A 12304-nucleotide genomic window follows, 5' to 3' on the forward strand; every position below is an offset into this window, starting at 1 on the left:
ATTGTTAAGCACCTGCCAGATGTCAGGTCCTTTAGGGCAAAAGAAATAAAAGGAGGAAGACAGATGAGTCACTGCCTCTGAGAAGCTGACATTCCAGTGGGGGTTGGGGTGCAGTGTCACAGGTGCTCCAAGAGAACCATACAAAAGGCATTCTGGAGCACCTGCGAGGACTGCCTGCACCCTAGATTTGAGAAGTCAGGGAAATAAGAGGGGAGCAAGTAAGGCTTAGCTCAGGAAGACTGGAAGGAGCCTTCCAGTGAGAGAAGAGATGTGGAGGAGCATGTGGCTGAGGAGTGTGAAGGCAGGCAGATAGGGAGAAGACCATGGGGGTGTTGCTAGACACAGATGCTGCTGGGGCCCTGTAAAATGAGGTGAGAGCAGCAGGGAGCCATGTAGGAGTTTAAGCTGAAGTCCATAGTATCCACATATCAAGTCCTGATCTCTAGTTTTTGGCTTATTGAGGTTCTGAAAGTGATCCTTAGGATTAAGGTGGCTGCTGACCTCTTTCTAGGCAAGATTTTCTTAGTTAGAACTTAGTTCATGGTGACCAAACTGACTTTGTTTACCTTGTTTTCTCCCGAGAACACTGAAACCCTTCGGAATTAACACGGACTATTGCTTATGAAGCCATAATTTCCAGTCTTTACCTCACTATTTATTATATGGCATTTTAAAATACTTTATTTATTATTTTTATTTTATGTGTATGAGTGCATTGCCTGCATGTATGTGAGTGTACCCGTGTCGTGCAGTTCTGCAGTTCTGTAGAAGAGGGCTTTGGATTCCCCTGGAACTGGAGTTAAGGATGGTTCATAGCCTCCATGTGGGTGCTGGGAATTGAACCTGGGTCCTCTGCAAGAGCAGTCAGCGCTCTTAACTGCTGAGCCATCGCTCCAGCCCCTATTACATAACATTTTAGGAAAGGGAATCCTACACGAGAGAAAATTGGGCTCTAGCAGAGAAGACAGCCATGATTCAAATACAGGAGAAATGAAAGGATGTAAGGTGTTTCATTTCTGCTGTCCTTGTTTTGTTTTTTAAACAGGGTCTCCGTATGTTGCCCAGATTGACCCTAAACATGTAGGCTCAGGCAAGCTCTCGGCCATTGAGCTGTGTCCCAACCCTCTTGATTTTGTTTTAACAGTAGGATAATTCATTTCTGTTTTTCTTTTCCCAAATGCTACATTGGCATTTAAAAATAAATAAATTAAAACCTCGGAAAGAGCAAGTTAACTTTTGAGGCCCACAAGAGCACTCTTAAGAACATGTCTAGTTGTTGCTTATGTCGTCCTTTCCTTCATCTTCCTGCTTAACAGCTTTGTTTCTCTGGACAGTGTCTAGTACTATACTTTTCAGATTCTTTGTTCTCATATAAGTACTTCTAATAAAATCGTTATGACATTTTCTTAGTAGTCAGGATAACTTGTTTGTTTCTGTATTCAGATTTCAGTCTGGTAAAAAATGCCTAAGTGATGAGAATTCCAAGTGGTAAAGGGTGTGAGCCTTTGGAACAAAATCATACCTTAGCAGATAAGAGCAGTTACCATCCTTGGGCATAGGCAGGAGAGGAAGTGTTGTCCACAAGGAGGCCAATCTTGTTGGGTGCACAAGAGGCATTGCTGAATTAAAATTGCTGTCTAATCTGATGTGATATATGTGTATGTGCACACATTGTGTGTCTATATCATTACCATTCAGATATAAATAATGTATTTCTATAAAAGTAACTGTCATTGGACACAGTCTATTTGACACAGGGTATCAGTCAAGTACCAGATTAATATAGCATAAATTTTCCATAAGATAGGGAAAATTCAAGGCTGCCTAATATTTCCATAAGATATCAATTCCAGCAAATAGAGAAAAGTATCCCATGCAATACTTCAAAGACACTTGATTCTGTCCTTAGTGCTTGGCAGGTTAGGTGATGGCATACTGCTAACTGCCACATTTGACAAGACAGCATCAATTTCTACCATGGTGACCATTTTTTACTTCTCACAGTAAAGCATAATGAATATAGAGTTTAATACTTTTTCACACAGTCTGCTTATTATGCTTCTTTTAGATTTTATTAAACATCTAGAACAAGGGACTCTGATTAAAGTACCCACTCTGCCATTGGCATGACCTATCTGTGAGTTTATTGTTGATGCTTTTTATAATCTCAGTTTCTTAATCTTGAGTCAGCATACCAGTCTACTAGTGAGAATTAAGTGCCAGGGGAGTAAGAGACTATTTTTGTGCTTGTGAGAAACATTGTGTAGAGATAAAACATTCTTAGAATCACATTGACATGTGGTTAAAAGCACAGCTTCAGTGCTTGCTGTTGTAAATCCTTCCCTGACCCATATAGCTAATAATTTATAATATACTAAGTTCATAGAAGAAGTAAAGGATAGTGTATGTGAAATCACAAAACAGAGGACTTTGTGCTTTGCAAATGCTCTGACATGTTAGTTTCTCTCTTATAAGTACCCAAAATACCTCTAAAATGGACATGATACAATGCCTTACAGTGTTTCCTCTCTACATTCATCTCAGTGTCCTATGCTCATAACTCTAGATGGGTAGAAATCAGGATAAAGGGATTTAAATAGATAAATCATTTGGGGGAACTTTCTGAAACTTATACTAACTCTGAAATGTATTCTAACTTTTGATTCTCCTAGAGATTATAATTAAGTCTCTGAACAACTCTTATACTAAAAATCTAAGAAATAAAATTTAAAATGGAAATAAAAAGTAACATGATCTCAGAGGCCAGAGGTCATGTATAAGCAGGAATCCAGAAGAGTAGGCTGTCAGTAGAGGCAGCTTCAGAAACTAAAGTGAAGAACCTGGCTAAATTGCATTGGACTAGAGTTATGATAGCATTGGGTAGAAGTCACTGAAACCAAATCCAAGGTTTTGCCCAAAGCAGGGACTTGAATGTTTTCCATATGCAGTTGAGATTTCAAATTACAACACCTTCCATGGAAGGATAAATTAGAAAGCAGTCTGTACTTACTACAAAATGGGGGACAGCAAAGAAACATGCTTACCTTGACCTTGGTGTTTGATAGGAGACAGAAGTTCACTTCTGAGAATTCAGAACCACAAGGCAACCTTCAAGCACACTCTTGGAGTGTTTCTGAAATTTCCTTTAGCATGGTATTGGGGTGTTGGTAGAGGTGCCTTCATGTTCTTTCTACAAATACCTCCCCTTCCTCCTTCATCCTTGCCTTTAGCACCAGTCACTAATGCCAAAGCAACCTGAGGCATGGGCTCTCTGACTTTCAGATAGAGTTTATAGTTGACTGAAATATTTTTTACTAATATCAGTCTAATGTTGGTCTGTTAGGTGAGCAGAGATTCATGTGGCATAAATAGCTTTGGTTTTAACCTGAAGGAAATAAATGGGAAGAAAGTAAAGAGAAATGGCCTAATTGCATTCAAAATCCATTCTAGCACTACCACCACCCCAAACCATAGAAGACCTAAAGTAGGCCTGGATAGACTTTAAGGAGGGAGGAATAGGGTTAACAGTGTGGCAGTTTGGGCAGGAGGATGGACAGGGCATTCTGACCAGAACAACACAACCCCTAGAGCAGCCAGAGGAGAGAAGCCAGTCAACTGTCCTTAGGGTCCTCTCAGAGCCATCCCCAGTCTCCATCCTGTTTACATGAGATTATTAGAATATTAAGATTTTAGTGTGTTAGCGTGCATGTGTGTACCTGTTACTATGGTTCCTCCCTGGAATCCCTTTAAGTACTTTGTTTATGCATATCTTAGAACTGTTCTAATAATGCAGTGCTAATCCTTTTGCTGGGTCAGCACCGAGGGCAACCAATTGATTTTAGAAGTATTGTGCAAGTTGGTGCAATCCCAGAAGCAAGATGGCATGAGTTGCGTTGCATGCCAAGTTGACTTCTAGACTGGCATATATCCTTTGCTCTTTTGTGATGTGCTTGTACCGAGTTGCATGTTTTACGTGCATATTCTTGGCTAGGCTGGCATAGGTATGCCACCCGGCTCTTCTTGTTCTCAGCTTGAATTTGCTGTTTGGGCAGCTATGTGTTTTTCTGGCAGTTGGTAGTCTTCGTTTCTAAACTTTGAAATCTTGCAAGTGAATTTGTTCATTACCCATCCAATAGAATCATACTTGGCAGAGAGTAAATACTTGGTAAGTGTTTTTGAGTAAATTAATATTTTGTATAGACTGTAGCTAGAGCCCAGAAGATAGACCCGAGACTGGGTCTTAGACTGAGGAGATAAGACTGGGTAAGTCCTAGTGTCTGAAGTTAAAGATGACTTCAAGTGTTTATGCTGCCTGTTCACTGTCAAGAGAGGGGGTGAAGAATTAAAATAGTCTGAGCTGGGCCAGGGACCATACACTGAGTTGTAGGAAGGCAGTGAGCAGCCATTGCAAGGTTAAAGAGCTACAGACTACTTTGCTTCTGTCCACAATTGGGAAGGCACTGTTAACAGATACGCAACAAAATACTGTGGACCACAAGACCTGTGTAATGTTCCTCATCTAGGATTGGCACTAGGGCTGAGTCTGGGCAGAGCCAACTAGTATCCTGTGATTTTGTAAAGTAAATATTAGGAGTCCCTGTTCATTCTACATGTGTTAAAGTAAACTGCTAAGCACAGTTAGCAGGTGCATCTTCTCTACCAAATACATCAAGTGTGCCTTTTAGGAAAACAAGATCCATATTTTCATTGCTGTTTACCTTAGCATTCGCTTTCCAGAACAACCTTTCCTATCTCCTGAGCTCCTAAATCTAGGTGTCTCTAATACATTAATAATAGGAGGCTAAAAAGGATAATGGTTAGAGAAGTGAATGAAATATTATCTGTTGATGCTAGTCCTCTCCTGCAGGCCTTGTTGATAATAGCAGTAAATCATTTGAGAGGGAGGTCAAGACCTGGAGCTATCTGTTTGTACCTGTCCTCTGTGCATCAGTTAAGCAGAAGGGTAAAGTGTGTGTTAGGAGACAGCCTGGGAGTTGGCAATTAATCAGCTTTGTCATCTATAAATAATAGTTTAAATAACTTCCTCTTCTTGCTCACTTGACTGAAGCAGCCAATCAGATTCAAACAATAGATAGCATCATTGGCCCTTCCAAAAATAGACTTGCTTCAGTGTTTATCTTTTGTTATCTAGAGCTTTAGGCTGTTTACAAGATTACCAGGTTTTGTGCGTTTTTCTTTTTTAAGGACAGAGAGAGATGGGAGTAAATTTCAGTAATAACCAAGGCACTGTGTCCTCTGTTCCATTTTTTTAAAAAAGCAGTATGCTAATATTTTATTATTTTATGTTAAAATGTCTTTTTTAAAGGATTTAACTATAAGCAAAAGAATCCTAATATACAGCATGCTAGCAGAAATAAGTTGCCAGATTTAGGAGACAGATATGAATTTCATAATCCTTGGTCCTAATAATGATTTCTTTATGCAGAAATGTCCATCTCTTCCTCATTTGTTCACAGCCTTCTGCACATTTTTGTCTATATTCCTTTCCTTATGTATGGAGCATTGGGTGGCATGCCAAGCAGGATGCTATTCGGAAGAAGCCAGTGTCTCCTCAGGAGGATCCAGGGCTGCTAGCCCATGTGTGGCTTGGTGCAGGAAGACCTCACACACAAGGGGAAACCACTGTGGCCTAGCGTGGTAGCACATGCTTTTAGTACTATCACTCAGGAGGCAGAAGCAGGCAGATATCTGTAAGATCAAGACCAACCTGAGGTTACAAGGAAACTCGATTTCAAGGAAAAAAAAAAAGAAGCCATTGTAAATTTTGCTTTAAAGCTCTCCTGTTATGTTTACATGGATTTTTCATGTAAAGAGAAGCAAAACAATTGAAAACAAGTTTGGCCAAACTCTTTAATATTTGACTCTATCAGGAACTTCGTTTCCATTTTGTAACCTCAACTAAGCTAACATAGCTTCTTGCCAGATGTTTCTTAAGTCTTGAGACTTAGCAAAATACTGGCAAAAAACAAAACAAAATTGCAGTTGCACCAGCAGGAACAGGTATCAAAACGAAGACGGAAGTCTCTGGCAAGACACAGGAGGATTAATAGAAGCCAGGTGACAGGCTGGAGGTGCAGCCTGAATGGGGAAAGACTGCACTGTAGCAGGTGTGGGCTTCCTCCATCTGGAGAGTCATATGGGGTGAGCCGCTGAGTTGGCTTGGGACACATTGACTGGGAGCTGAAGGCCAGGGCATCCTTTACCAGAGGAAGTTAAAAGCTTTTAGAAAATGGGTGTGCTTGAAAGTCCCTGAAGAGCCTGATCTGGATGTACTTCACACCTCCACTCTGACAAGCTGAAAAGGCTCTACTGGGTCAGAGAATAAAAAGTTGAGTTAAGTACTACTCTCTGGAATGAAATTCATGACAAGGGATATTTCCTGTGCTCCTTGTACTGGATTGTTTTAGCCTCCTTCTGTCCATGTCCTTGGCTTGACTCTTGTTCTCTCCCTCTCTTCCTTCCCCCTTGCCTATCCCCTCTCCCTCACCTATTCCCTTTTGTTTCTCTTATTTACAGTGTAATTTTCTCTTAGGAATCTCCATCAAGGACTTATATTCTTACAACACTGAATAAAAAGTCCCCTCCAACCCCCCCCCTTCCACACACACACAAAATTCTACTTTACTTTTAGCCTCTAGTTGCTTCAGAAAATACTGGATAAAATGAATTTTCCAAAGATGGACTTAATACTGTTGCTTCAATTTATGTGACTTGTTTGGAGTTTTTGCTAATACAGAGTATGCAACTAGTAGAGAAAATTATATTATTTAATAATGTTGGGGGCCTCTGTTATGTGAAGTAGAAGTCTCTTCATATCCGGATAGCTCACGAAGCTCGGAGTTATGTGCTGAGACTCCTTTCATAGCGGGGTGCCTTCCTGGCATTTTTCCTGACTCTCCTTTTGAAGTGCCCACCACAAATGCCATAACATAAACATGGCCTCTGGCTCTAGGAATACCATGCTTTCCTGTGTGATTTTTCAGGTAGTCAGCAGTCTGGCAGCATGGCAGAAACCCACTTCCACAGAGCATCTATCAGCCAAAGCTTTTACCACTACCCCCATGGTATAAATATCCCAGTCTTTCTCTCAATATCAGAGAGCTGGGTCTCAGAGAGCTGGATCACTTGAATCTACACTTAATAAAAGCTGTGACACGGGCTAAGCCAAGTCTTGAATCTTGTGTCTTACTACCAGCGACCCAGCCTCTCCGGGGGGCGCATTCCTCCGTCACCGACTTGCGGACACCCTAGCTTTCGCCGTCCTCGTACTCTTCCCACGTGGTTCAGTGGCCAGTGGACCTCGCATCCTGAGGAAAGTACACGGGTGAAATAAGGACAGGACCGGCTGAGTAGACCTCAGCAGCAGAGGGACTTTTCAGCACCAAAAATGGCGGACAGAGACCTGCCCGCGGCAGCATCCAGGAGACGCGAGCCGTGGTGCCACAGGACGCGGCCCGCGGGAGAAGCCTGTGGGACGTGGCCAGGCCCTCCGTGCCACTTCCAGGGCACACAGAGAGCCCAGCGCGCACTATATAATAATGTCATTTATAATTACACATATAATTATACTAATAAAATCTGCCAATAGTGTATCTTTAAATGAGAAAAAAATAGTAACCTCTGAATACAAATAATCACAATTCTCATTCATTCTTCGTACTTAACAACAAAAAAAAAAACAAAAACAAAAAGAAAAGAAAGATCACCAGTGCCCTAACCCAACTACATATCTTGAGTGTTTCAGTCACTGAAGAGACTCCTCCCAGTTACTAGGGCAAAACATAAGCATGGACCCTGTCCTGAGCCTCACCTGCATCCTTCAAAATCCCCCAGAAAGAATATGTTCCATTGATGAATTGTCATGGGATTCATCTTGTCTTGAGTTTTCAGTAATAGTGTGCCAAAATGAAGAGTCCGAGTGACTCAAGGTAACAGGTTGTCCTTTGACCTCTATTATGAATGTGTTAACCTCCTTTTAAGTCTCTGTTAGTATATTCTACCTTGGCTGTCTTATATTTTAGGATCTGTGTTTCTCATTTCAAAACATTTATTATGTTGGACATGGTGGCACACACTTATAATCCCAAATCTTCAGAAGTGAAGGCAGATGTATCACAAATAAGGCCAGCCTTAGCTACATGTATGGCAAGTTCAAGGCCAGCCTAGAGTATATTCTAAAACTCTTTCTCAAACAAACGAGCAAAAAACAAACAAACAAGAGCAAAGAAAAACTTACTAATGAATTCTGTACAAAAAAGATTCACTCCTAAGGCTGCTGAGTTTTTGTTTTGTTTTGTTTTTTAAATTCGATTGTGTTTGTATGAGTACTGGCATGCGCATGCCATAGTGTTTTATGGAGGTCAGTGGGCAACTTCAGGTGTTGTCCTCATCTTCTACCTTGTCTGAGACAGGGTTTCTTGTTTGCCATTGCTGGGATTACAGACATTCATTACTGCATCTAGCTTTATGTGGGTCCTGGAGATCCAACTCAGGTCCTCATTCTTGGGTGGAAAGCACTTTACCCACTGAACCATCTCCCAAGGTTTGATCTTCCTTAGCAATTAAAAAACTCAATTCAGACTGTGCATGGTGGCACACACCTTTAATCCCAGAATTTAAGAGGCAGACACAAGTGGATCTCTGTGATTTTGAGGCCAACCTGGTCTATGTAACAAGTTCCAGGCCAGCCAGGTCTACATAGTCAGCCTGTGTCATACATGAAACTGGTTCTTAATCAGTGATACATGAACAGAGTTTACAGTGTCATTTTCAAGTTAGTAAAAGCCTCTTCTTTTCTTTGACCAACCTAGCTAACTGCAGCACTGAAGACAGCTGCCTAGGACAGTCACTTTTGCAGCAGGCTTTGCATGAACATTTGTTGTGCTAAGACACCAAATGTGAAGAGGTGGAGGTAATTTATCATCACAACATCATCTAACTTAACCTAAGGAGGTGCTATTCTTGTAACTTATAGATGAAGAAGGCACAGAGATTAACATGCCCTAGCTCCTCCCAAAGTGAGCCTGATACCAGAGCCTACCACCTCAGATTCAGCCCAGTTCTTCCTGTGTGTGTATGGGCAGGGTTCTGAAATGTAAGTGAGGTTGGGTCGCATACCTTTTATAGTCAATGGATTGAAGCTAAGTAATGTGATAATACGACAGTGAGCAACTACTGTCCAGTGCTTGTGATACACCTTTATACGGCAGTCACTCTTGTAGGTGCTGGGGATATGACCATGCAGACAAAAACCTGAGTCCTTGTGGAGTTAGTTTTCTAACAGAGGAAGGAAAGAAAGAGCACTTATTGACAAAGTTGCCAAGTATAGTAGAGGAGGTACTGTGTGCCCTCAGGAATCTGAAATGCTAACCTGAGGAATGCCCTCCAAGGAATTGGCAGGAAGCAAAAAGCCTGGAGACTCCTAATGTGGGAGATAGCACAGTCTGAGGTGTGGGCTAACACTTCCAGATGTGAGGACAATTGGTAGTATGGAGTAACCAGAACTGTCACTGCCTTCTCTGAGCCATAGTTTTCTTCTGGGCTCTTTCTTTTTAAAAAATGTATTTGTATTTTTTATTGACTCTGAGAATTTCATACAATGTATTTTGATGATATCCAGACCCTCTTCCACATCTCCATCCTTACTTTATTACCCCCCACCTTACATGTCCTCTTACTATTTTTTGGTATTTTTTATTGTTTTTATTTTACGTGTATGAGTGTATTGCTTGTATGTGTGTAAGAGCACCGTGTTTTTCAATGCCTGAGGAGGTCAGAAGAAGGCAATGGATTCCCCTGGCACAGTAGTTATCCACCATATGGGTGCTGGGAATCAAACCTGGGTCTTGCGCAAGAGCAGCTAGTGCTCTTAACCACTGAACCATCACTTCATCCTCTCTATTATTATTAAGAGCCTATTAAGTCTAATTTGTGTTCCCCAAATGCTGTTGGGTCTGGGTCTATCTCCTGGAGCCTGGTAAAACTACCCAGCATCAGACCCTTAAAGAAAATTGGTGGTGAGATCTTAGCAGTTGCCAGTATTTCCTCAGCTAGGTCTGGTTTGGGGTTTTTGTCTGACTTGGGCTTGCGAAGGTCTTGTGTATACTGTCACAGCAATGTGGGTTCATATGTGCAACTGCCCTGCTGTGTCCAGAAAACACAGATTTCTTGTAATCATCCACCACCTCTGGCTCTTACAATTCTTCTGCTCTTCTTCCACAATGATCCCTGAGCCTTGCGGGGAGAGGGTGTGATACAGGTGTTCTATTTAAGGCTGAGCATTTGTAGTCTCTTATTCTTTGCAAGTTGATCATTTGTGGGTCTCTTTGTTAATGGCCATCAAGAAACACTTTTGGGTTCTTGATGGATGGGGATGATGACAGTGAATATGACACTGACTGATGAGGTGAATGCGGCAAAAACCCACCCTTCTCAGCTGCTCTACTTTGCCTAGCCATGTGCCTTTGGCACACTTTCAATCCAGAGGAAGGGACATTGTTTGGGTATCTGTCTTCCAGCAGCAGCATTATTTTTTAATTTGTATGAAAGTTGTTTATATGGGTGCAGAAGCTCTCCCACTCATGTGGCAGTGCTAGTTTTTATTCCTGTCTTACCTAACTGCAAACCCTGCATAACTCTACCATTGTTCCTTACTCTTACACTGCTGTTTGTACTCTTGCAACACTCTTTGACACTATTTACAATTGTCACCACAACCACCCCCACTACTATGAACACTAAGGAGAAGAGGGAAAGAATAGTACCTGACGTTCCTTGAGTGCTTGCTGTGTGCCAAGCCCTGTCTGTATTCAGTGATTTACATGCATGATTTCATTTCATCATCGTGGTGTTCCTGGGAAGTGGGTACTGCAACTTTTTGCTAAGTGGAAAAATAGAAATTGAAGCATCTTTCAGAATCTAAATCTGAGGACTTAACTACTATACTAGTATCTCCCACCAAATATTTAAAGATGAAATGTCTCAGAAAATAAAACTGTTGCACATTAAAAATTGAATAAAACACGAAGATCAAAAATGTTTAAAGCAGCACACTTGCAGGACTCACCTCGGCCTCCAGCCTTGTTGTTCTAGTTGCTCCGTAAGTCTTGTCCATGAAGATCCTTGAGGAAAAGAAAAAATAAAGTTAAATCCAAGAATGCTGTTTAAAGATGAGATCTTGGTGAAATTACTGGCAGTTATTTCTGGTTACTTCCAAGGGAGTTTAAATTTGACGTGGTAAACTGACTGTTAAGCAGGTCAAATTTCACTTCTCTTTAATGCAGATATGTCTTGTTTATGGCTAATTACTGTTGTACTTCTCTGTGATTTAGGGTCCTGGTTTCTGCTGGGTTTGTTTTGTTTTGCTTTGTTTTTCTTCACAAGTGGAATAAAGAAAGGGAATGTGTTTCCCTGATTATGTCATCATTTCATCAAGAGATGTGAGGAAGGGAGAGGGTGTGTGAAAGTGCACATGCACATACACATAGGGTCTGGCAAACCTGCCCAGATGGACAGGAGCCTGGGAGTTGACAAATGAGACTCAGGGAAGTGAATGTTACAGCCATTCCTAACAATTTGGAGCTGGCTGCACCTCTCTTCCTCTTGGTGACCTCTCCTAGGAAACTGGAAGCACAGGCAGGTGGCTCTGATTCTAACTCTGCCTTCACAGGAACGTCTTCTCAGGCACATCTTTGAACTTGTCTTTGCTTCTGTTGCCTGAAATCTACAACAAAGCTAAATTAGGTCCAAGACACCTTAAGAAATAACTTGCAATACTAAGTTTGAATATTCTTAGCCAGCTCAGTCCACAGTTGCTGTCCATTCCTGCAGTGCAGAGCTCCTTTACTGCCTAAATGTGGGTAAGCTGGGTGTTTGTTTCCATAGCAGGAAGTCAACAGTCAATAGTGCTCCTAGGCTCCTGATCTTCCTTCAAGTGGGGGTGGAGCTGGGTGATGATTGCCGTGTTTATCTCTGAGGTAATGTTGTTTTCTGTAGTAGCTTCATTGGGTGGAGAAGGTTCTGATTACCTATTAGCAATCTGCTAGGATTGGAGCCCCACAAATTGAATGTGGGAACTCTGCCAGTAACAGACTTTGGACTTTAGCCTAATCTTCAGATTCCTTGGAAGGTGTGGCTTGGGAGCAAAAGGTTACCTTGATAGGGGATAGTAATAATTTTTAAGTTTCTAGACACTAAGAGAAGACCCACCAGATTAGCATACCATCCTCCAGATGTTGGAATTGCATTGTCACATGGTTCATTCATTCATTCAACATGTATTCAC

General features: G+C 41.5%; 1 protein-coding gene across 1 annotated transcript in view; it reads left to right on the forward strand.

The window, feature by feature from the left end:
- Babam2 (BRISC and BRCA1 A complex member 2) overlaps window positions 1–12304 on the forward strand; it is a gene marked incomplete at its 5' end in the record, with an annotated part of 408743 nt that overhangs the window by 285358 nt on the left and 111081 nt on the right.

Source organism: Nannospalax galili, unplaced genomic scaffold (assembly GCF_000622305.1).
Source record: "Nannospalax galili isolate Female #2095 unplaced genomic scaffold, S.galili_v1.0 scaffold893, whole genome shotgun sequence".
Taxonomy (NCBI): Eukaryota; Metazoa; Chordata; class Mammalia; order Rodentia; family Spalacidae; genus Nannospalax; species Nannospalax galili.